General features: G+C 40.7%; 1 protein-coding gene across 4 annotated transcripts in view; it reads left to right on the forward strand.

Moving 5' to 3' along the window:
• Nucleotides 1-26,135, forward strand: part of LOC148937666 (uncharacterized) — a 137,479-nt gene that overhangs the window by 21,516 nt on the left and 89,828 nt on the right. The window lies entirely within an intron of this gene.

The following is a 26,135-nucleotide window of genomic DNA, read 5'->3' on the forward strand; positions in this document are numbered from 1 at the left end:
GTTACAATATTTTATAACAGCACAGTCTTTAAAAGTGCTTCTTGCACCTGACTTTAATTCGTGACTTTAATTTTTCTTTATTTATACATTTGTAATTTTTAATATTTTTTATATTTTTTTTTAATCACATTTTTATAAAAGAGAGATTCTCGGCAGCATTCAGTGTATCTATCGCGGTAACGTCAATCTACCGAGGTATCGTCACGCCGAATCGTAAAGCGTCACGGTTGTCTTTACAGCCGACATACCGCGGATCTCGGACGCTGTGCTGTGATCGGGCGATCCTCACGTGCACATCTCGCATCGGAAAGGTTTGCGACGTGTGGAATCCACAGGCTTTCGGTGGCATTGAGCCGAGTCGAAGCAGAAGGAGAGCGAGAGAAAAAGAGCGAAGCGACGAGGGGCAGAAGGGGGTACACGTGGTTCCCATTCATAGTGTCTGGTGGTATACTACGGTTTGTGTGGTTGGAAGTCGAGTAAGTAGAGGACGAAAGCTGAAAGAGGAAAAACAGAAAGGGAAAGGAAGTGAGTGGGGAGAGGGGGGGGGGAGAGGGAGAGAGAGAGAGAGAGAGAGAGAGAGAGAGAGAGAGAGAGAGAGAGAGAGAGAGACGGAGAATGGGGTAGCAATGCCACCGGTATTGGAAGGTGCTCCCGTAAGGTGAGGGTGGGAAACGGAGTGTGAACCAGCGGGGTTGCCATTATCACCACGCAGAGGAGTCCACCACTACTATCCCTCGGGCCCGAAATGGACAGCGGTCTCGACCTCGTGTTGGTACACGCGTCGCGATCCTGTGCCGTACTCGTCGAGGCTATAACCCTGAGCTGTAAAACTTACTAGGATCTAGTTCGGTCGATTCTCCACCGGTCGACCCTCCGGCATGAGTTTCTTCTATCATCAAGTGAACGGACTTGACTGGGTTACGATCTCGTTGCGCGGTTGATTCTTCCAGCGGTGAAATTATCTATTCATAAGAATCGTTTTCGTGACATACGATTGATCGTTCTACATTCATTTCGTGAATGACATGACACATATGCAATAATAACAAATGTCTTATTTTCCGAAAAACTCGATTCGAATGAACATTCTATAGAAATTTGAAATTACAGAACTTAAGCCATTCCCCAAATATTTTATTTATTTGTAATTAAAATGAGAATAATTTCCAAATTTCTTTTTGGATAGAATTAAAGGTGCAATTTGTGATAACAAATCAATGCAAAACTCATTTTATTTTTAAAGAAATTTAATACTGCAAAAGTAATATTTTATTGCCAATATTATATTGATTCATTGGTGAAAAAGCTATCACTTATCCAAATATCGATCTACTATCTTGCTTGATTTTTGAGATCGGATGAAAATTACTATATTTTATTAGATATTTTATCACTAATATAGTATTATGCATTAGTATTCATATCTCATAAGTCAATATTTAATCTAGATAATAAATAATATATTTCAATAATTAAATATGATTTTCGATTAATTCTTATTGATGCAAAAAAATGAAAAATTTTAGAAACTTCTATACCGATGTTTAATAATCGTTTTTCTTGTATTTATTTTTTTTTTTTGTATGTTTCTTTGCATATAATTTGTATGTAACCTAGGCCGATTTCTGTTCTATGTATTTCGCTCTCTTTCTCGAACATCGCTCCCGCAGTCTTTTACAAAAGGATTTTGAACGATAAATACGCGCGGCATATAACTCAATATCGGGCCACGAAAAAGAAGGCAGCGGGCAGAAATGTTCGTGGTTCGACCTCGAGGGCAAACCGAGCGGGGCATTAAAAGGGAGAGGACATTAAGAACCGCCACAGATCTTGTGTATAAGGATCCGCAGTTGTGAGGAGAGGGGTGGGAAGGAGACGCTGTTGGTAGAGAAAGATAAAAGGAGGCTGGAGGAGGGTGAGAGTAGAGGATGCGATGGTGAGGAGGCAGAGGCAAGGATGCTCACGTATGAGGCAGGACCTCATAACTCCTTATAATGTCCTCTTCTGCGGATGCCTAGCATACACCCCCGTTCCCGTATGCCGTCTCAGGAACACCGTGAACACACCAATGGCTCTCCTCCTCCCCCTCCTTCTCCTCTTCTTCTTCCTCTCGTGTCTCCTCTCTCATTCTCTCCTCTCTATCTTTTCGTCTCTCTTACGTTCGTTCCTCTCGCGCTCGTTCCCGTCGTTGTCGTCCAAGTGTGGGTGGTTTGTGTGTACGTGCCATAAGGCCTGCTTGCAACCTCTACCTCCCGGCCGTTCCACCTCTCATCCTCCCTCGGGAGTCTGTGTACTTCTATATGCCCTTCTATACGAAAGCCATACCTTCGCCAAGGGAATAAGAGAGTTAATCTTGATATAATGGCCGCGACTGTCGCGGCCCACAAGACAATAGTCCAAGATATATCGTTAGCTTCGCCCTTTCGCGTCTCAGCGCCATTATACCGGCACGCTCGATTCTCCTTCCTCTTCTTCTCTTCCTTCTTCTTCTTCGTCGTCGTTGTCGTTGTCGTCGTCGTCGCGCTTGTCTTTTTACTCGCCTTCTTATTCGGCTTCACGGGGTGTTACGATGCACGTGGAGTTTCGGCGCAACGATAATGCGATTCGCGCTCGATACGCCACCGATGCGAGCTTCGAGTCCGAAGGCGGGAACACAGGACTCGGGATATTTCAGTACCGAAGCCGGTAGATTGGAATCGCAGATTATAATCTGTACTTGACATATACTTTTTGTCGCTATTATTTTCATTTCTGTAAATTATAAAATTGCGATGATTTGTGACCGCGGTGTTATTTCATCGCGATCGCTTCTGAGAACCATAAATAATGTGATATAAGCGTAAAACGCTTTTAAATGCAATTTGGTTGATCTATTTCTTAACTTGGAATTGAACGCATTAACGATCTAATAAAAGTATTTTAATTTTAGAATAGATATCTATCAAAATATTTTTATTGAAATATTTTTTGCTTTATGCATAAAGAAGTTACTCTTTTATTTTTGTTACATATTATTTATTGGTATTAACAATATAAAAATGGAGCATTTCCTTAAGAATGCAAAAAATTAACAATACTTGATATTTTCTACATCGAAGTAACATCATTGTTATTTAATTTTATTTTTATCGAGATATTCTACCGCAAGAATGAATCGTCGGTTTGAAAAATCCGTTCTCTTCGGACGTCACAAGATTTTACGAGTTATCACGATCCCTCTAATCATGAAGAAAGAGAGAAGTGGAGAGGGGAGAATAGCAGGCCCTCGACTCTTCTCGACACCAAAACTCTTAAAGACCTCCACCAGCTTCTCTTCATTCCATCGGTCGACTCCCCCGCAAAATCATAATCTGATCTCGTATTAAGAATCCGTTCTTGCGCTCCTCCGCTCGACCTCCTCCCGCTCCCCTATTTTTATGCAGATCAGAAGCGAGCGCCCTGAGGTGGGAAGCTGCGCTACAAACGCTTTATAATCTTGGTTTCGCTCGCTCGTACGTGCCGTCCGTTTCGAAGGGCCAACGGGTATACTTCCACGCGTTCGTGACGGAAATCGATTAATCTCAAAGAGAACCGAATCACGGAGTCTCGATCGAGATAATTGACGAATAAAGTTTATCGAGTAAACATGTATGCGTGGCGTGGCATCTGCAAAATTGCGTGCCTGTATATGGATGAACGTCTAATTTTCATTTGGATTTGTGGATCGCAGGTGTTCTTTTAACGACAGCGCGTTTCACTGTCACCTTGCGTATTTTCCCGCCTTAAAATAATAGAGAATTTAAAAAAATTAACAATGTTTGCAAACTTTAAACTTCATTTGATTTTTATCGAATTTTTAATATAGTTCGGTTAATTAATTTAATTATAGTTTTTTAATTATGAATTTAATTAATTATGTTTATCATGATTATACTCGGCTATTTTATACCGTATTTAACTCTGAGAAAGCAGCGTTAGCCCATTTTTTTAGACGGATATCGTTTGGTTCTTGAGGCGTTGAAACGGAAGGACGAGGTTTGCTAACGATGTCCAGGGATCACATTAAACGCATTCGGACGTTACTTGACAATGAATTAAGCACCCCTGAGCCGGTGCGACATGAGGGGTGATCGACAGGACATGCGAGGATTCGGTTGCTCCTTCTTTCGCACAATGGTTTCCGGACTCGTGGCACTGCCTCCCGAGGGGAGAAATTACCCATGAAATATTGACGGACTTTGCGAGCATTAACCCTCCATCCAATTGCATCGCGTATGTCACATAACCGACACTTATAACGTTCACATCGCCTGTACAGGTGTGCTAATCTACGTTCCACCCTTGAATTCTGCGTCTACTCCTCCATTATCAACCTCGGTTCGTGCTACTTTTATTAGCAATTCAACAACAGTTGAAGAAGCACTTTCCCAATCGGCCGATTAAGCTCTTTAGAATACGAACGCTTACCTTCAATTTCTGTAATTATAGCTATTTTGTTTGCATTTTAAAAATTCATCAACGTTAACGAAAGTATCGATTTACTCGAATTGCAAAGTGCTACGTGCGTAGCTAATATCGCGCTTCTGTTCTGACATGAATATTAATTGTATAAATAGGTCGTGCGATCGTTACGCGCGTAAATTCTGAATCATTAATCAAATAATAATCTGCTTCTTCTCATCGATTGTAAATTTGTAAACCAGTTACATCGATGCTCATCATTACGAATGTAACATCGGCACGCTATTCTTTCCTCAGTTTCCTCGTACAATACGCGAGCGTAGAGTGTATCTTTTCGTGGAAGAGTATTCCGTGTGCAAGCGCAGGACTATCTGCCGTCTGATAGTCAAGAAAATAATCGAATCTGCCATTGCGACCATACACGGCAGCGCGACGTATCCCGGTTTTTTTTTTTTTTTTTTTTCCCTGAGAGCGTAGCACTTTAATCGTCTCGTACTTGGCCGAGTACGTCATGCTCGTCCCGGTCCTGCAACCGTCATTGTTTTTACCGGCGAGAGGAAGAACTCGTCGAGTGGAAAATCGGCCCGATAGATTCGGGGATGTTGCGTCCCCCCGCTCCCCCAGCAAGAGTGATAATGCCGGTTGATCTGCACGTGTACATCTCTTCGTATTGTATTGTACGTATGTTTGCGTGCGATAGATCGAGGGGATGGAAACGTCGATCGGCGTACAGTGGCCGCCGATGCTTATAAGAATCTACTTCTCGGGTGGAAACGTATCCAGAAGGGCATCTCGGAGGGGTAGTTGGCGTGGCCATTAATTCATCTGCTCGTTGATTGCGTGGTAGCCCCCCGCCACCCCTCCCCCCCCGCGGCCTGCCTCGTTCTCTCTCCGCACTTTTCTAATTAATTTCTAACTCGAGGTTAGTTCTATCGGTCGGTCGACCGGCCGACCGGCGCGGTCTATCCTCCTCCCTCTCCTCCTCCTCTTCCCCTAACGATTTCTTCCTCGCGTGGTAAGAGGGAATGGAACATTCCCGTCGTCACTTTTATAGGCTGGTGTAATCGATGCCGACGATGGCGGAGTGACTTCTAGGTAGTCTGGACAGACTACGCGCCGACTTGTGACTGACTTAGGAAAGAGAATTTTGATCTAAATTAATTACGTGCAAGAAAACACGCGCTCGCACATATATTCGTAATTTGCAAACATATATATATATATATATATATATATATATATATATATATATACTTAATATAATTCTTTAGATATTTTTTTTTCTTTGTTACCTCAATATCAAAATTCTTGAATTATGATTAACAATATATTTTGACATACTTAAAGCTGAATCAATTATAACAATGAATTATAATATTACAAATCGTAGTTAAATAATAAAGTTTTATTAAATAATAAAAGTTATAATAAAATAATAGGTGATAAAGTAAATAGGGTAATAAAGGTAAAATACTTTTCATTTAATTGAAGCTCATTTGGAAAAAGAAGTTTTAATTTTAATTAGGTCAGAAATAGCAACTTAAGGTTCTATATGTTATTTAGTATATCAAATCGATACTTGATAAATGATGACAAACAAATGGTCAGTGCTGCGCGTAATTCTTATCTTGTCTTCATTAGACACGCCGTTTCTGATCGCGTATTGACTCGTCGTGTTCTCATTTGTCCGAATCGGATCAGCCGCGCACGACTAATCGTGTTAAATCGCGCCACCGAAATAGAGGAAAACACGATGTTTCTCGCATACACAAGATAACATCATGTCAGTTTTATCTATTACATGTATAATCACGTGATGGACTCTGCTAGCGATTTCAAATTAATCTCGCCAATCGTGCAAAGAGGATGAGTGCATTTGCTCTCTGATTCACTCCATATGCGCGACACAAAAATTAACATAGCTCATAAACAATGCCGATATCAAAACGTACCAAAACCATTATTCTGCATTATTAATTATTCACTTGGCTGCGAAACTTCAATTATTGATGACCAAGTTGTCTGTACTGTATGCTGCACTGTATTATATTACTACTACAAGACCTCAAATATTTTTAAAGTATTCCGATATCTAGTTTAAGAAGATTTTTTATTTATTAATAACTTGTAAAAATAAATCATAATCTTTACTTTGCTCTCAGCATTTTGGTTTTATCATTCTAGAAACACATTGTTTCTTAATATTGGTTGATATCACGTGGCTCTCCGTATTACTGATTTCTATGCTTAGCCTTTTGCACAGAACACAAATCACGACGTTCCAATCGCGTGATTGGGGTCTTATTGTTATCATGGCTCGCGGACTTGTCATTACTTCCAGTTTTTTTTTTTTTTTTTTTTTTTTTTTTTTTTTTTTTTTTTTTTTAATTATCTTTATATATCACAGCGGTCATTATCCTAGCACGTTCACGCAAAAAGGGAACGCAGCCTTGGTAATTAACAGCAACACATTCACTTACGTAATTATAAGAATTTCAGCCGGCTAGAATGATGGAGTCATTGACGCAATGCGGACACGCGTTGGATAATGCTCGGCGATCAGAATAACCATAGCGTGACCGGACGTGTAATTTCTGAAAAACTGCAGCCCGCGCGCGCGTAGTCGCTCGTCATGGAATTCCAGGGCTGCGGATAATACGGTGCGAGTTTCATAATCTTGTTGCAACGTTTAATTAAAGTTTTAGTCGAGATAAAGTAAGTCGAGATAAGTCCTAATAATTTCGATAATTGTCAACCAATTTATTCTTAATTATTGGAAAAATAGTTTTATTGATCGTGATGATTAGATATTTGCTGATACGTATCGTTTTAATTTTTCTCTAATATTGTACAGCACGTGCTGTAGTGATTAATCCAATTAATTATTCCGATAATTAAAATAAGCGCGAGAAGGTAATGGATAATGGAGGATGATCGTAGATAAAGATGCACGTTGTTATTGATAAAATTCCTGCTACTTATTGAATAATCAACGAGCGTACTTTGAATCGCGTGGAAATTATCTTGATATTTAATACAGACAAATGAGAGAGATATGAGAGAGATATTTCCGAATCTTTTAAAATCTATATCTATCGATTGTATAATATCTATCGATTGATAAGAATAAGTTTACTTGCCCGTCGAAACTTCTCGATAAATTCATATTTGTAATCTTCTAAATTTTCTTAAAAATATAAGAAATGAGTAAACATTATTTAGAACTTAATAAATGTTAATAAAGATAATATTTTTAATGATATCTTTGATAATATCTAATTTATTTGATAATCACATTGATTTATAATTAGTATTATTTTTATTTAAAATTAGTTTTTTCTGAAAATGATATATCCATATATATTCATATTTCACGTGAATTTATTAGCATATCTTAAAATAATGATTAGTTACTTCTTGATTGGAAAATCTAATAATCCATTCGATGAATACGTTGTTATTTTACATACACATTATATAACATTATACGTATACATATAATATGAAAATGCATAGATGCAAACATATCCTTTGCAGTATATTTATCAATTAAAGTTGAAATAACACAATTTCTATTAGATTTTTTTTATTTAAGCACAATTAATCATTATTATTTATTCATCATTTTTAATTGACATTAACGAATTCACAAAAAATGCAAAACATGTCCATTTATTAAAATTAATTGCAATATAGAAAAGAGAGAGAGAGAGAGAGAGAGAATATTCGGTATATTTATCTTAGAATATTAAGACGCTGGATAAGTCGAACACATGCTAATTTACTTCAAGATATTTTATATTTAATTTAATAACACTCAACAAAAGAAAGTATAAAGTGAAAAAAAGCAAAGTTTTTTGTCTACGAGTCTGAATATTAATGACATTATTTGTTAAACACAATTTTTTAAATAATTACTATGGCACATATGTGACACGCTTGCTCACTTATTTCTGATCTACGAAACAAATCACATGTGGAATAAATTGATTATTTTAAACCAAGTAGAACACATTAAATATTTTGGTGCATACTTCATCAACAATAGCTTTGTGTTCTGTTTCGGTATTGAACCGCACTAAAAATTTCTATCTCACTTTTCTTAAACTTCAAATATATATCTATTTTATTTTAAGTACAACTAGTTCAGCTCCAAAAAATCACATAATATAGACTGCCACATGGTAGGTGACGCTAGATGTTAGCGTCTGAATTAATGTGAAATGCGCAAGAACACTATTACTTTACGTGTAGATTTTGTCGCCTAAAGGTAGACGCTTAAAGAAATGTTAAAGATAGTAGCGACTTGTTTCATATCTCGTAGTTCTGATGGAAACGTGGTCATAAAGTAGAAGAAAACAAGGTCCTCCCTTACAAATATATTACAATCACCGATATTATAATTAGTTATCAGTTATTGCAAATTTTTTGAAATAATAATTATTTATCGTAACAAATTGCATACATATCGAAAAAAATGAATCATTCCAGTAAAAGAGGAAGATTTCCATTAGTTTAGTTTATTCGTATATAAAAGTTTTTGTTTAGTTTTATGTGAGTGAAGTTAGAGATTAGTTGCTTATTTAATAAAAAATTGAATAGATAAACGCACAGAAACGCGAATTGCTAACGCGATAGTATAATGTATGTCTCCTTCAGCCATATTACAGAGAAATCGCATCGAGACAGCTGTAACGAATAATTAAATATTATATACATATATTAATAAAGAAAGTAATATTTAAAAATTTATTTATGAATATGCCATAAGCAAGAAATAAGAAATATTTTGTAATCGCATATAATCTGATATATTTAATGAAAAACATATAACAATAATTTTTAATTATAATTATTTTACGATGTATTAATTATCCAAATATTTTATGATTTATTTACCCACAGAATTTTATATAATTTAAAGTAAAATAAGACGCCGCACTTTTTAAATCGGATAAATCGTTAATAACGTTAATTAAAAACTTTATTAACAAAAATGTAATTAAAATGAGAGCATTTATATTGCAAGGTACAAGATCTCGTTCCGACTTTTTTCCGAATCTTTTAGACGGGATTTAAGTAACGACGGCAAATACCTCGGTTTTTCCAATCAATAAACGAAAGTAACACGTGTAGGAGAGAGAGAGAGAGAGAGAGAGAGAGAGAGAGAGAGAGAGAGAGAGAGAGAGAGAGAGAGAGAGAGAGAGAGAGCGTAATTCCGCAAGATCGCAGAAACCAAAGACATTTCTTTGCACTTAACTTGTCGCATGTACAATCTTCTCGTTCGGTCGCTTATGGCTGCCGGCAGTTTCATTTCGAGTGTCTTGACTTCGGTTCGTCGATACTTTTAACTGGCTGCCCGCACGACACCATTTAGATAGGGTTTGTCACCTCGGTGACAAGAACTACTCGAACATTTGAGGATCTCGTGTTCGTGCTTCCCGGTTTAAAGAGCCTCGTAAACAAAAGAGCTCCCGTGAGGTATCCAAAAGCTGCAACATTTTTTTTTTTCTTTTGCGCTCCCGCTTTTCCGTCTCCTGTTCTCTCTTTCTCTCGCGGCTAAGTGCCATTATATCGGCATAGACCTACGCCCTGTACGTGTGTGTAATAAAGCGAGGAGAAAGGCGCAGGCCGGACGGAAGGTAGAAAGAGAGAGAAGAGAATCGAACGGACCCTGGCCTGCGCGGTGGGCAGACTTGGTTATTGTGATGCAAATGTGTCTAATCGGTTGAGCCAGCCGACCATATGTCCGTTTGTGCACGAGGAGCCCCGACGTTGCGTTGTACCGAGAGGCTACAAGCTAAACCTAACCATTAATCATTATTGCGCACTAATGACGATCACGGACGCACTTACTTAATCGTACATTTTGTTCTCAGGTTGAAGCGTCAATGTGACAAGAACTGTCGTTAACCGTCGTATGCGGCGCCGTTTCTAACACATCTTAAAGTATTATTCCGCGTTAAATTTGTTCGCGGGAGGTTGAAGTTTCTCTCTTCTATATTTATTCTTAATATCGACAGGCCATTATATGGCCATTTTCGAATCTTTTACACCAAAGGATTTTTCCTCTGTCTATTTAAATTGTAAAACGAAGAAAATTACAAGTGCAACCTGTCTAACAATTCATATTTTGAAATTCTGTGATTGACCAAGAAAAGATATGCCTCAGCTTAAAGAAATAGTTGTAAACAGTTAAATTCTTATATTTAAATGTTAGTTTAATATAAAAATAATATTTGTTTCTTAAACTAATGCTTGATATAAAAAAAAATCTCAAGAGGTGTTCTGATTTTAATTCACGATCGCGTTAATTAATTTCGATCATAGAGATCGCGCCGAATTTGAAGATTGATTTAAAAAGAGTCAGGTGCCTCGACATCTGTCTTTCGTCTCGCAGCTTAATTTCGAGTCGATCGCAGCGACTCGTAATTTGTAATACGCGTATTTGTAACCCGATACAATTCCATCCCGGTTGTCGCTTCGTCATCCGGTTATCCGGCCTAACCGTGGCATCTATATGCTAATGGCGCCCGATTCATTACGCAAAACGCACACGGCGGCGGACCATTATCTTTTTCTTTTTTCCTTTTTTTTTTTTTTTTTTTTTTTTTTTTTTTTTTTTTTTTTTTTTTGCGGGAGGCGCGGCGCGGGAGCGACGTCAGGAAAAAGCGCGCGGAAACAGAGACGAGAGCAGGAAAGAAAATGAGGGAAAAGAGGAAGGGAAAAGGAGAGGAAACGGGCGATCACCCGGTAGCAGTCGATTTCCATACGCGTTAACGGTTCGCGGACGGCAGTTGGCACTCGAGAAAGAGAGAGAAAGAAAGAGAGAAAGAGCGAGATAGATTTCGCGAGCGTATTACCGAGAGCTCCGACGTATATTTAGGCCCCCGATTATTTATGATTACGATTATCCCGGACGGCTTTCGAGCGCTTTATTGAATGTTTAGCATGTGCCGGCCACGCTAATTCTGAGCTGTACGTTTATAGCGTATGGGTTGAAAGAGAGAGTAAGAGAGAGGGGAAGTGGGAAGGGAGAATGGAGCAGCATCATCTTCTCTTCTCCTACGTGCACTCCTTAGACGAGTTTTCGTTCTGTCGCTAATTCGACCCGTTCGATCAAATTATCCGCCAACGAAACAGCCGCCTCAACCCCCGCTGCCATTTCGCTCTTCCCTATCGTTTCTTTTTACCCTTCCGCCGTGCTCTTCCGCCGGCTAATGATCATCGTTAATCGTCCTTCTCAGACCTTCCGATCCGTCCGTCTCGGGGAAATATCTCGCTCGTGATTCTATATGATAATCATTTCCGCCGTGAATTGAGCGCGACCCGAATCGACGTCGGCTAAAGTGGGGGTTCGCCGCAAGATCGTCGGTGGATGTCGTTAACTAATTATAGTTGCGCCCGCCAAATAGTCGCCTATGCCGCGAGTACTAATGAACACTTGAGTAAACACATTTTACCGTTTTCCCTTCGCGTCTTGGAGCTATCTTGGAGTCGGCGAGTCGTCTCTAGCAGGAACTCGAATGTGCTAATGACATCAGACGAGGGGAAGGGAGAGAAGCGAGCTCGCGGAGTATCGAAGTCCGAGGAGTCAGCTTCCGATACTTGCCGAGAGATTCGGAATATTCCATATGATATTCCCAATATAAAGATCGTGTCTGTTTTACTTTTCCAGCGTTTCGCGTTATTTAAAAATCTCGGAGATACGAAAATAATATAAATGTGTGTCATTTGGGTAAAGGAGTGTCGTTACTTCGAATTTGTCGGAGTGTGACGTTGTAAAAAAAAAAAAAAATCTCTCCGTGGGTATTCCGCGTGCTGCGGCCGACCTTGCAGTCTAAGAAAAACAATGAGAAGTGTAGCGTGTACCGGACGATACGTGTGCGGGCACGTTCGGCTATTTCGGGTCACAAATGCTCCGCGCTTCGACCGCGGAGCGAGCTGCGCGGATCGTTGCTGCGGCGTAGGTGGTGCACAATTTATCCGAAATAATTACTGCGGCGATACGGGAACGCGCGCGCGTATTTGGGACACGCGGGTGCCGGGGCTCTATTTCGAGGCGCGGATGTTTCGACTTTAATTAATCGGCCGCTTTTGTAATGTCGGTGCCGAGGCGCCGCGCCGCTAGTAATAACCACGAAATAACCACGTAAGACACAACGTAAGGCGCCCAATAACCCAACCAGTCCTGCGATAAATCACGCCGCGCCGTGTGATGCTAATTGACAAGAAACGATTGTTAAACTTTCGCGCATTTGCCAGAAGGTTGGAGCCCACCTCCAGTCTAGCTGTAATTCTGCTTATGGTTTGGAAGCGCGGCAGTACGCGGCATGATTTCTCGTGCTGCGATCTTCTACGATTGAAGCATCTCGCTGTGCTATTCATCATATTGCAATCAAAATGTTACGCGCGACATTTTATATTACATTTATCGAATTTTTTCATAGAATTATGTTTCAGAAAATATTATATTCTACTTTTATTTAAAAACAAATTATTTCTTTTTAATTTAATGTTTAATATTTTAATATTATATCCGTTAAATATGTCATATATCTTATTTCATTTATACATCAGACTACACGTGCGATCTTATTACTATTCATTCTTTCATAAATTTTTGAATATTTTACTTCTCGCTGGATATTAAAAGACAACCGAAATCACATTTGCCACGATTTTGCGATTGTTTCTGAAATTCAGCGCGTCTCTCGGAGGGAAACGTCAGCTATTTTCGGACGGCAACTGTTCGCGCGTGGAAGCCGGTTCATAGATAATTTCCTGTCGTGGCATATGGTTCACCATGAACCGCGAACGACACATACGTCATACACGGTTCGCCGTCCCAACGAGAAGGATAATTTCAGCTCTTTTCTAATCTCGTATCTCGAGATGTCTCGTATATCGGACGACCTACTTTTTTCCGAACACACTTACACAGTCCCGCTGAGAATATCTTATTTGAACGATTATCTGCTAATTAAAGGCAGGTAGGCGGGCAATAATTATCGTGGGCCGCGGGCGCCGGATATTTCGAGCCGCACACGTTCCGTGTTTAGACGTGAACTCATTGATAATACTTTCCGGTGAAAGCGCGTTGTATACCTACATCCAACATAACGCTTTACGATATCCGTTACGTATTATTATACTTAAACGCGACGTTAGCTCGACTGTACGTCGCGAGTGTGCTTATGTCACGTTAACATAAGCTCCTATAAATAACGATTTCATGTTACTTCGCTAAATTTGATTTGTCGAAGAAAATTCGTAATCGAACGGATCGATTACTTCGGAAAGATTCTTAATGACGATCGAAAGCTGAAAATATCAAGTCGCCGCTCCTCCTTTGGAATAAATATATCTTTGTAATTTACGGATTGCCTTGCGTAACATTTTGCATATTTAAATATTAAAGTGCGCGCGCGATGTTTTTTTAACCGGTACGTGAATACAACGTGAATAAATGTTACTACTATCGCGGCATATGTCACTTCACTGCAGAAATAACGTATCTCGCATAAAAGATATCCTTCTTAGTAGAATCGATCCTGTGCGCGCATAAAGCGCACATCAACAGAGATAATCGAACTTGATCCATAAAGAGAGCCATCCGCGAGGTTTTAGCCGTGAGTGCACCTCGCGCTTACAAACGAATAATAAGATAAGCTCAACGAGCGTGTGTCATGTAGTACCTTGCGTGGCGAAGTTCACAAATTTCAGCGGATAAAGAAAGTGTCGTGTCCGGTTGGACAGAGTCACGTTTCCCACTCGCCGATTCTTCTCCGCGCGGCCACGCTTGACAATAATAATATTATCGCTAATCGTGACCGAGAGAGAGAGAGAGAGAGAGAAAGAGAGAGATGTTCGTCGTTAACATCTACATTCACGCGCTCCGAGTTCTAACTCGTTTCGATCCGCGCCGGACGTCAGTGCGTTTATTGAAAATAAATACACTGACGCCGCCGCGCCTCTCATTACAAAACCCGAAGACGAAACCTCGAGCCTTAAGTGCCGGGACCTTTCGCCCCGGTGATTACCGCCGTACGATGGTATCGCGTGAAAGGTGTCTTTGCACTCACGGCGTTTTCCACCGGTCGAAGTCACGTGCTGAAGGGAGACGGACAAGCGCGCGGCTGGCTCGGAAGGCGGGAGGGAAAAGAATATAGTCTCTCGGCTTGTACACCTCATCTTTAAATAGCGGTGGACGTCGCGAGCGCGGCAAAATCCATTTCCAAGTAGCTACGGACGTTTTAGACGGACCACCCACGACGACCCGTCTCCTCTCGTCCCGGCTCGCCTGTCCCTCGCGCCACAATCGGGCTCTCTTCCCTGATGTTCCTTCCGTGAATTAAAATTGCACTTCCTATCGCTAATGTCGCCCGTGCGATTCTATAAACGGCGTGCGTCTCGCGTGCCTCATCGTCTCGCGTTAGCCCCCGCAGCATCGAAATTATCCGCGTGAGCATTTCCTTACGCAATTCCTTTCTTTCTTTTTTATAAGAACGCTTTGAGGTTCTTAAAAGATTTTTTTTTTTTTTTAATTTAACAAAGAAATCGACAGAAATCTTAACGAAATGTATCGACTGTAATAATTCTATCAAGAAACAAGTAGTATTGAGTATTCTTAGATTTGAGATATCTCTTGGCTCTCTTGCTTCGAAATCTGATTGTCTCACAGCGCGGTGAAGTTCTTTCGTTTAACGAGAGATTTCATAAATTGTGCACAAACTTTATTCTTTTACGGACTTTTACGTTTGATCTCAGGACGCATAAACAATCAATGATCTTTCTTCCACTTTACTGATTCTTCAGATGATCAATAGCGAACTGTTACAAAGTTCTACTGCAACTATGTCAATTAGATTGTTTGCCTGTGAATTATGTCATACGGAACGAGATTTTTGACGTCACCTAAATGTTGTTTTACAAGCGCATATGTCCGATGCTGTGGCGATTATCTGCAGATAACTTTTTGACGAAGACTGTACGTTAATAATCGTAAGCAATATGTGCGAAAGAAAAACACGAGATGTGACAAGAGAACAAGATGTCTATATGAGCAATATACGAACAACACAGACGGAATCTTTTACCGATTACAAAGTATCGTTTCTATTTAAAATACTAAATGTTGAATATTAAATAAATATTTTTCAATTCTATTCAAAAACTCCGACAGCTGTTGAAAATAAAATAGATTTTTAGACATGACAGATTTTGAAATTGAGATGATATGTGAATTTGAGAAAGAAAAAAGATATATTAGCCCATTGATCGTATTGTCTCATAAATCGTCAATATTTAGCAGTTGTCAAAACAGGTAGCAAATTTCTTTGAAACCTGAAACTATTGTGGGGACTATATTTTGTTGGTGGTTGAAGGTCTCTGTCATCCTCCTTCGTAACTTTTCTGACGTGGATCCGTAAAATTTTCAAACCTAAGCTTCGGCTATCTATCCATCAATCATGATCGCGCGCGCTGGGATCAATTACGCAGCGAAAGGCGCGAACAGACGTCATCTCTCTTTCTCTCTCGTGGATTTTGATAGTATCGTTGCTCCTGACGTCACCGCGGCGTTTAATGAGCGGCTACCAGAGAGTAGTTCTCCCCACATCCTCCCTACCCGCGCGGGTGATCGCGGGACCAGAGGGAGACGGAGCGAACGGCGGAGGCGGTGGAGGGGCGTAGGGAGAGCGAGAAAGACAGAGAGGAAGGGGAGAGAGGTAGTATCGTGTCGGACGCTGGACGAGGCGCACGCTCGATGCGAGGCAGCGCGTGCTTTCATGCGTGCGGAAAACGGAGGAAGCGGTACCAGGACGACGGCCAGTCCTGGACGTCCACATCGTCCTGGTTGTAGGCGTCGCCGCGATCTGTCCCCGCGGCTGCCCGGGACCAGTTCAGAAAGTGGCTACGGACGTTGGTATTCAACCACCGCCGTCGCCACCGCCACCGCCACCGCCGCCGCCGCCGCCGCCACCGCCGCCGCCGCCGTCGTCGTTGCAGCGGACCACGCGGCACACGCACGCACGTACACACGCGTGATAAACGCGTGAGTGCGACAGAGACGAACGGCTACCGAGCGCGGCCGAGCGCGGACGAGGACCCACGATCGTAGCTCGAGGCGTCCTGGCGCGCAGCCGATTGGTCGACTACCCGAAGAAGTGGTCACCGCCGATGGGGTTCAGACCGGGCCGCCACGTGAGTCGAGTGCAGCATCGCGACATAGAATAGCGCGCGCGAAATCCCGGCTTTTTGAAGGAATTCCTCGCGGAATTCCTTCCGCATTGGAACTGAAAAGACTGTGGAGGTCGTGCAGCCTCGACCGACAGCTGCGGCTTCAGTGATCGAAGAGAGACGTCACGAGTCGCGGAGGCGTGATTCGGAAGTGTCCTATTGTGCGGTACCAAACGCCTGCAAGCTTGGAGAAACGCGATGAGATCGCTCGAGGAAACTTTTAGATGAGGCAAAACCCTTTGCTCTATACGTTTTACAATCTGTTTTACAATCCAGCTACTTTGGAGCTACGTGGAACGTCTTCCACTTCCGACAATGTTGGTTACACAAGAAGGAAATCGTATTAACGAAGTTCTCGCGATATTTCCATTGAAATAGGACTAATGAGAATTGTGTGATTAAGAGAGAAACTCATGAACGTATCGTCAAACTCACGTGACTTCGATTACTTGCCGAGTCACGTTTGTAATAGAAAGGCGGAGTTGCGTCTCTAAAGACTTTGATACGCTGGCTAATCTTGAAGATTTATTAATCTAGGATTCTCTCTCTTGAGGATTATTAAAAGCCGTCTCGAGTATTTGCATGTTTCAAGAGACTGAATGAAACTGTTCTTGTACTTCTATCCGCTGTACTAAAGCTTTAGCATCTTTAGCGACATATGTTGCAGGTAGTTAACAAGTGACCGATTTATATCAGTCGACTCTTGCCGATCAAGTCTGACGTTTAAAATTGAAACGGAGCGCGCAAAGTGTGACGCGAATTGACGCTCCGACTTCGTCATCGATTTACTTAATTTCTGGCACGGTCCGAGAAGACCGACACGTTGACGTTGCCGCACTCGCCACGTGAGTGATCGATCGCGACCTAGGGCAACGTTGCGCACGCCGTTCCCCCTCGTGTTTGACATTTCAAGCCGAGGCTCAAAGGAGCGCGCACGGCATCGTTCCTTAACTCACCCGAGGAAGCGAGCCCTCGAACTCTTCCGGCGAAGATGGAGGATCAATTCGGTAAAGATCTTCGAAGGTAATCGAAGATCGAGAAATGAGACTCGAATCATTACGGTACGCGTGCTGTCTTCGTGAACGAATCACTCGCCCCGTGTCTAACTCTCGTTTCGTGCGATTATCCGGTACTGCCGTCGAGAGACGCCGATAATCGCGCCGTGCCGGGGATAAACGCGCGCAAGAAACGCAGATGAAAACTCGGCGGGTTTCGCCAAGTTGGAAACACGCGCCTCGATTGTGCCGAGATTGCGCGCTGAAACGACGTCGCGCCGTCGAATGCCACGAGTAATTATATCATTAACTTCGATTATCCGCGTGACGTGAGCGTGGAAACGATTTGCCAGTGATTATCGCGTTATCCGGAACGAACGATCACAAAGGTCTCGCGATCGTCTCGCGCGAACTCTATCGATGCGAGTTCCGGCCCGTGTGGTAAACGAGATCGCGAATCCTAGAAACTTGTTGCGGAGAAAGGACGTGGCAGTCGCATCGTCGGACGGGCGTTATCCGAGATTAATCGGGATGATGATAGGACGTCAAGGACCGCAGTGACACTTGCCGGTGAACTCGTCGGTGAGAATCGGAGGGTGGAGGAAAGTAAAAAAGTGATTCGTGCTTCGAGGAAGTAACGAGAAACTCCGGCCGCGGGAGAGGTGTAGCGGGGCATTTAAAGACTGTCACAACTTGGATCAAGCTGGATTCGTGTCTCTAGCATGTCGCCCTTTCCTTTTGGGGTTTCCGTATTGTCGCGATACTCTCCTTCTGAGGTGAGCAATAGCAGGACAAGTACGAATAAATCACTGACATTTCAAGACTACGCGTTAATAATCCAAATAACTAACAGACAAATCGCGAGTACACGATATTATTCTAAAAGATATATTTATCTGTATAAATAATAAACTTTCTTTTATCGGTTTTTACTTTTAGAAATATCAGAACAGAAGAAATATCATAAATGCACAGAGAGTTTGGAGCAAATTAATTGAATTAAACTGGTGGATTTAATTTTAATTTAAAATCTAATTCTGATCATTCTTTCGAAACACATTTTAATTAAATAAGAAAAAGATACAAAGATATAAAGTTATACAGATAACACTGAATCGTAAATTGAGGTCACTTCATTTTAATCGAATAATACGTAGAATCTGTGAAAACTGACCACAAAAATGGCCGAAAAATATATTTTGCTTGAAAAAGTATCCGATACTTTTCATTGATCGTAATGTTATAATTAGGACAATATCGCGCAATGCGCCGTTCCTCCCTCGAAATCGAGGAATAAACAATTTAAGACGCAGCAAAGTTTCGTCGACGGAAAACGTTTACTGAAATTAGCGTTTACATCAACGGTTATTAATGACTTGCAAAGTAATGAGTGCTGCTCATAAACTCGTGACTATATGATTGACGAAAATAAATCGATATAAATAAAGAAAAGACGCAATGTTTCATATTTCCAAGCGATAAAAAGGACATCATGACAAAATAAAAGCGTTATCGTAAAATGTATTTTTATCCTTTATCTTCTGCGCACAAGAATGGTTTTTTGGATAAATTTTTCTAGCAAAATCGTGTAAACAATGACTTTACTCAATATACAGGACCTACTTTTTTATTGCTGCCGAATCTACTTATCATCCTCGCTCTGAATGAACAGCGCGGAAGCATGCCATGCCAACGTGGTGTTGGCAATAGTGTCACTGAGTAGCTGCCAGAAACGTCCATAGTGCATTAACTGCTATAAAGACCATCTAGAATAATTTGCGCATAATGTAGAAATAAACAACATATAAAGCATCGTGCTATACAATGGCCGACTTGTTCGATGAAAAATCACGTTGCAACTCATTTCCTATTTACCTTTCGCACATTAAATGTATTGTTATTTTCTAACACAAAACAGAAGATTTATTAAAGTTCCTTAAAAAAACATAGCGAGCGAATGTAACAAATGAAAAGAGTTTATTCATTCCAATTGGGTTATCGAAGATCAATGAAACGCCAAAAATCAATGAAAAAATCACAAAAAAGCAGCCTATTGAATTTGAATGCGCAGATGCGAATTTCTAAATTTTCTTAAATAACCGTTCTCTTCAAAATGTTTTTCCGATTTTGAAAAAAGAAAATCTCGAATCTGATAACATTACGTGTTCTCGCGCGAACGTCGCGCTCTAATCGTCGTCGGCCAGTAAGCGAGCGAGTTAATGACAGACCGGAAGCGGCGTTTAATTAAAGTACGCACGTCCGGCAGAGACGTTTTCACGAGGCTCGGTTGCTTGCCCGGCCGTTATGTAATTCCGAAGAGAAGAACAATAAATTATCGCGTGCACTAATAAACCTGAGTTTCTGAATACGCGGCGTCATTTCAATAATTAACGAGTTAAGTCCCGCGCGCAGAATCGACTGCGTCATCGAACTACTGTGACATTGTTATAATGATTATGTAATAGGTGCTAATAGTGCACTCACGCGTTCATTTGTACAATAGTATAATTGCCACGGAGGCTTCTCAAAGCAGGATATAATCGTTATATACTATTATGTATAATTCTAAGGCTGAAAAATGTGTGACGTCCGTGTGTACAATGATGAATTTAGACGCGAAATAACAGAAAAATCAATAATTTCCACTCATTTCACTTATTTTAATGTTAACATTAATTTACAAAAAGTATACCTAAAAATAACCGCTCTCACACACACACACACATTTGAAATATTTACGTTTTATAATGTCTTATTAACGTTTTATAATGTCTTGAATAACGCTGAAGAAAGAGAAAGGCGATAAAGAAGTTTCACGATAAATAACGGCAAGTTTTCGTTTTATGCCGATAGATGTGTATGCCAGGTGAATATGTTCGGCCTTTACGCTTCATCGATACTCACGCTTAGAAATAGCTCGACTCAGAATTGCCGCTTCGCTGACGATCGCGCGTCTAAAAACGACACGAATTTACTACTGAAAAATTAATTGGTACTGCCAACGCGACTCGTTTTGACTCGCGTCGCCGTGAATAACGGGACCGGACTTTTTCACGAAGCGAAACGTGAGCGATCGCTCACAGTGTTAATGACTTCTGCGAACGCCGGTCGTGCTTAAGTTATTAGCAATTAGTCCACGGCGAATTCTGAGGCTGAAATTTCTCCGTAAATTTGGTTAACGGCGCATCCGCGCCAAACATATTATTGTGCAAAAAAAAAAAAAGATAACACGAGAGCTGATAAACGCAAGAGTTTTTCTTGTAATTACGGTAATTACACATATACGCATCTTGTGGTAAATCGATTTATCGATTATACAGGGGAGTGTTTTAAATGCGGAGCACGCGGGATATTTTCAGAGTCCATCTTTCCGTGTTGAACAGACGAGGAAGAGATTTGTATAAATAATAAATTCGTTGTTACTCATTAAGTTACTCCTCACGGCTGTAAGTCCCGAGATATTTCTGTAGGTTTTTTTGAATAACGCACGTACATACGCGCGTTCGATTCATCCTTGTACATATATAGTCCGACAAAAACTGAAAATAGCGACCTCAATTTTTTTCGAGAGGCTTTTTTCTCTAAGCGGCTACTCGGACGATCTCGACGCGAGAAGCGTAGAATCGAGCGATCGAAAGTCACGAGAGCGATCGTCGTTTGAGAGAAGAAACGTGATGCCAGGCGATCCGGCAAAAACCGATGAACTCGGCGCGGCCGAAAGTCACGGCAAGAGAAGAGAGAAAGCGATTTCTACGGATCATAATAAACCGGGACCGGGCCGGTCGGGTGCAAATGATTTTATTGCTAAGTGTGTTACGGCGGGAATTAACGACCCAACAATTATTCTGTCGTTTGGCTTTTTATGCGCGAGCGATTCCTGTGAGAAAGGAGGCGCGAACAGCGTGCACGGAAGTGCACCGCGCCTCGCGATCATTACAATGTAACAAATTCGCAGAAATCGTTGTTCCAATGTTGTTAGTGCTCGTTTCGGACCGCCGCGATGACGTCACGGAAGGGCAGTTTCACGGTGCCATCATTTTTCAACGATCGGCTTCAGAAAATTCTGTCATTTTCGTTTTTCTCGTCTCGTTCGTCTCTTAGCGTTGGATTGTGCTCGATGTCAAAGCTCGATTTTTTTTTGTAGTGTACTTATACAAAAAAAAACAAAATTTTTGTAATTTAAAATAATAAAATATTTTTGTTAGAAATATATCTAATAAATTGGCTCCATCAAATATAATTTTAAAAACACGACTGGATCTCTTACGTGATAAAGATTAAAAATCGTATATATACTTCTTAAATTTCTACGAAAATAGAGATTGCGTGTATTTCGCAGGTTGAAACATGCGTTTTTTTTTTAACTGTTATTCTACATCATAGCCGTTAATTATCTCGACGCGCGGCTGCATTATAACAAAAACTGGCGCGCTTAGTTAATAAAGTAAGCCGGTGTATCGGGCATATAAAAATTCATCTCGAGGATTTACACGTTATATTGTGGAAATCAATGGAAATCAATGCGTGCAGTGCGACACATCGTTTTGCATTCGATGCAAGTGATCTTTGTAACTCGCAAAGCACTAATTATACCTTACGGATTATTTTGTAACGCACAAGAACTAATTATACTCTTGTTTCTGTTGCTCGGCTTGTTATGATAAACAGTTCTCACGTTCTCATTACGTCTCTCATTTATGTTTTGCCGATGTTGAATTGCTAAATAACGCTTCCAACGAGTTTCGTTCATATAAGTTTATCACGGATTTATTTACAGACTTAATCTGATTATATAAGTATTATGCATTATATATGCAGGATTAACGTAAAGTATAAGGACTTTCATCACGTATACGATAACCGAATCGATTAGGCATGACAAATTACATTCCTTCAAATCTTTTTTTTCTTCTTTTTGGTTTCCAGAAACACCTTGCGCGCGTGTCGCTCGGAAGTTTTTAAGATATACGTTATAGGAGGACCTTGAGGAGCTCCGCGCGTGTTGCTCGGGATTAATAGACCATTGCCAGTTCTAAATCGCTATGGATCATTTTTACCATAGTAAAACACAGTAAATTTCCAACTTGTTGGCAACAAGTGTCCCGGCGTGTTGTACAGCATGCGCGGCTTAGGTTTCAGCCGCGGACGTACCGAATTTCCGCCACACCTGTTGCGAAACGTTTCGAATTTGCCAGCGAGCAGTACTTTCCACGTTGGATACCGCGGTTCGGTTTAATTTCGGGAATTATTATATCCCTGGTGTTGTGTCGCGTCGCGGTCCCGCAACGTTCTCGTCGTCTCTATTTTTAAATATTATATCGCCGCATTCTCGGCACATCCTCTCTTTCCTTCCTCGCTCCACCTCGCGGATTCTCGTATTCCAGTCCTCGCGATTTGTCTCGTTTCTTTTTCTCCTCTGATCGAAATTAATCATGGTCTGCAGATCGATGCTTCGCTGGTGATCACCGATCTTCTATTTTTATCTCGCGATTCTTCTCCCTCTTTCTCGTCGGCGGAGATAAAGTTCACGCGCAAAAAAAAAAAAAAAAAAAAAAACGAGAGACTAACGTTGTAGAAAATGGATCACTCGTCATTTGCATTTTTAATCATCTATGACAACGTGTTCGATAGTGGATTTTATTCGCGATTGAGCATCGCGATTTTTGCGAAAAATTGGAAACGTGAATTGTGAACGCGCGAAATCTGTGCCGTTAACGAAAAGTATTCGGCGAATGAGGTAAAATCGACGACGTCGCAACCTTGAACTCGCGATGTCGTTCGCTTGTTTATTTCTGTTCCAGTTTCGAATGATTTTTACGACTTTCGTGTTAATTTACGGCGCGAGAAACCACGACTTTTCGTTTGCATTTTTCCGGCGCGATGACCGGCGTCCTTCGTGCGATTTGCGGCTCAATGACGCATAATTAGTGACTGACGAAGCGTCTTATTCGCGCGATATGCCGTAATCGTCTCCTCGTCAATTAAATTAACACCGCGCCAAACCCGTGCCCAACTTTATCACGCCATCTTTGAATAATGCGCATATATGGGATAGAAAAAAAAAAGGGAGAGTACTTCATCGCTACAATTATTCGAATTTTTCTTTTTTGGAATCACTCTCCCGCAGTCTCGGCCTTGTTCCATAGATAATTCAGATTGTTTTCAAAATGTTCAGAAATCTTTAATCTCCATTGATCGGGACAATGATTGGTTAGTGGTTTGCTTTTCCAAAATACCGAGAGTTTATTAGTCATCGTCAACCAAGACAGGAAAGTAATAAATAATTAATTCCTTTAGTATACCGAGAAGTCAATTGCAAGATGTTTTAATTACTGTACGGAGGTCGCATAATCGCGGGATCTTGGTCTTCACATTACATTGATTATGCGAACGTGATGTCATCTAGGAAAAAAAATGCTGTTCTGTGTGTAGCTGCGATCGATTATTTAAGATAACACTAAAGCAAGTTTAATAATATTAATATTTCGACATTTGCGTATATTCCTTTTTTTTTTTTTGGATATTTTAAATAGAGATATTTTTTCTGTTGACGTTAAAGAATTGATTCAACGACGCGACACTCCGGCACTTGTGCACGCGGATTTTACGAGCGATATCCTCGGCCCCGTTAATTGCCATCTCTCATCCAGTCAGCTGGCAGCGTCCCCGAAAGCAAAGAGTTCTGGCAAAATGTATTCTAACCCTGAATAATATTCGTAATCGCCCGCCGAAGTTAATCGTTTTAATTGCATGCATGAGATTAAAAATTTATTGACGAAAAAGGGACATTGATATCCAACCTTATTATATTTCATCGCATGTTTCTTATTCATATGTTTGTTGATGTTAAGTACCCCGATCATAAATTATTTTACAGTCTGCTTATTGTCAATATACTTGATTTAAGTTTGCGATTCGTTTTTCAAGCGTTTTTCTGTAAAAGATGCTTAAAAAATGTTGCAAAGTCAACTTGTTCTTGGCATAATCTTGTACATAGCTGTATATTAAATATTTGTAAATTACTCTTCGCAATATATAATTTCAATAATTTATATTTATATTTATGTCATTATGCTCAACTATGGTTTTGACGAAAAATTTGATCGTCGGTTACGAGATAGAGTGATAGCGGCGCGAGGGTGCTTAGGGATTGCGAGAACGATGGTCGATTTTATAACGCGAAATGGCGCGCCACGTCGCCCAAGCGCCCAAGCGAAAATTGAACGCTATTAATACTTCAAATAATAGCCCGAATGCATTACGCAACCGAATAGAGAGCTATTAAATGCGGAATGCGTGGCAAAACGAGATAATGGCGAAACTATCAATCCGTCGTTAAAGATGAAAAATGTGACTCCAGTTAGGAAATGGCCGCCACAAATAATAAGATCGTAATGGTGTCCATGCGAAAAAGTTCGAATAGACGATCATTTCATGTCGCTCAAACCGTGCGCTCGGTATTCCCAAACGAATACACTTCGATGACAATAAAAAATTTATGTTTCCTATTATTTCATTATTACACTATGTCCTGTCAGTCGACGTTATTGAGTTATTCAAACACATCTGACACGCGAACGAATATTACGCTACAATTTTTAACAAATGCGACCGATAAAAGCGAGAAGAAAAAGATATTTTAAATAAAGAGATTTATAATTACATTTAGCTAATGAAAATACGTCACTGTTGACATATCGTGTATTCTTTATTAAAATCATATGGACAACTCTGCTTAAGAATAGCAATTGTATTAACACAAATTTTTTTGGAATTTTATTTTTATCACCAAACAGTAATGCATAGTGATGAAATGGATTTTGGAAACGTTATGTCAAATTATACTTTGCAAATACTTTGACGTTTGTACTTTGTTTGATTTCCTCGTACCGAGTTAATTTCAGCTTTTACGAGTAATTTTTGTCCAAGAACAATTGCATTTGCAATTTGTAATTTTTGAACAAAAAAATAGCTTATCGATTACTTATTGAAATTACGAATCTATATAAATCGCGGTAACAATTATATGCTTACCAGATGTTTTAAATCATGTGAATTCTCGTATTCTTTTTCGGGAATAAAAACCATCAAAATGTTTTGGACTCGCATTCACGAGACAGTATTCGCCCGGTTAACTCGTCTCGAAAATTAAATGCCGAAGTGCCACTATATTTTCCCGAGAATCACCCGGTATAACACGCACGAGTAGGCCTAATTATCGGCTCGGGAAGCGCAAACAACTCGCGCGACACTCGTGCTCGGGCAATTAACGAGCCGAGTGTTTACAATCTAACGCTTAGCGACGGCAAGTGGCAATCGAGCCGGCCGATTAATCGGCGGTCCGGCCCGGTCATTTCGCTCCTTAAATTCCTTAATTTGCAACGATTATGCGCGACCGGGTAATTAAGCCCGTGCGCGGCGCGTCCTTACGATGCCGAAGGTGACGGCGAAATATAGATC

Source organism: Pogonomyrmex barbatus, unplaced genomic scaffold (assembly GCF_055798465.1).
Source record: "Pogonomyrmex barbatus isolate J1 unplaced genomic scaffold, ASM5579846v1 scaffold12, whole genome shotgun sequence".
Taxonomy (NCBI): Eukaryota; Metazoa; Arthropoda; class Insecta; order Hymenoptera; family Formicidae; genus Pogonomyrmex; species Pogonomyrmex barbatus.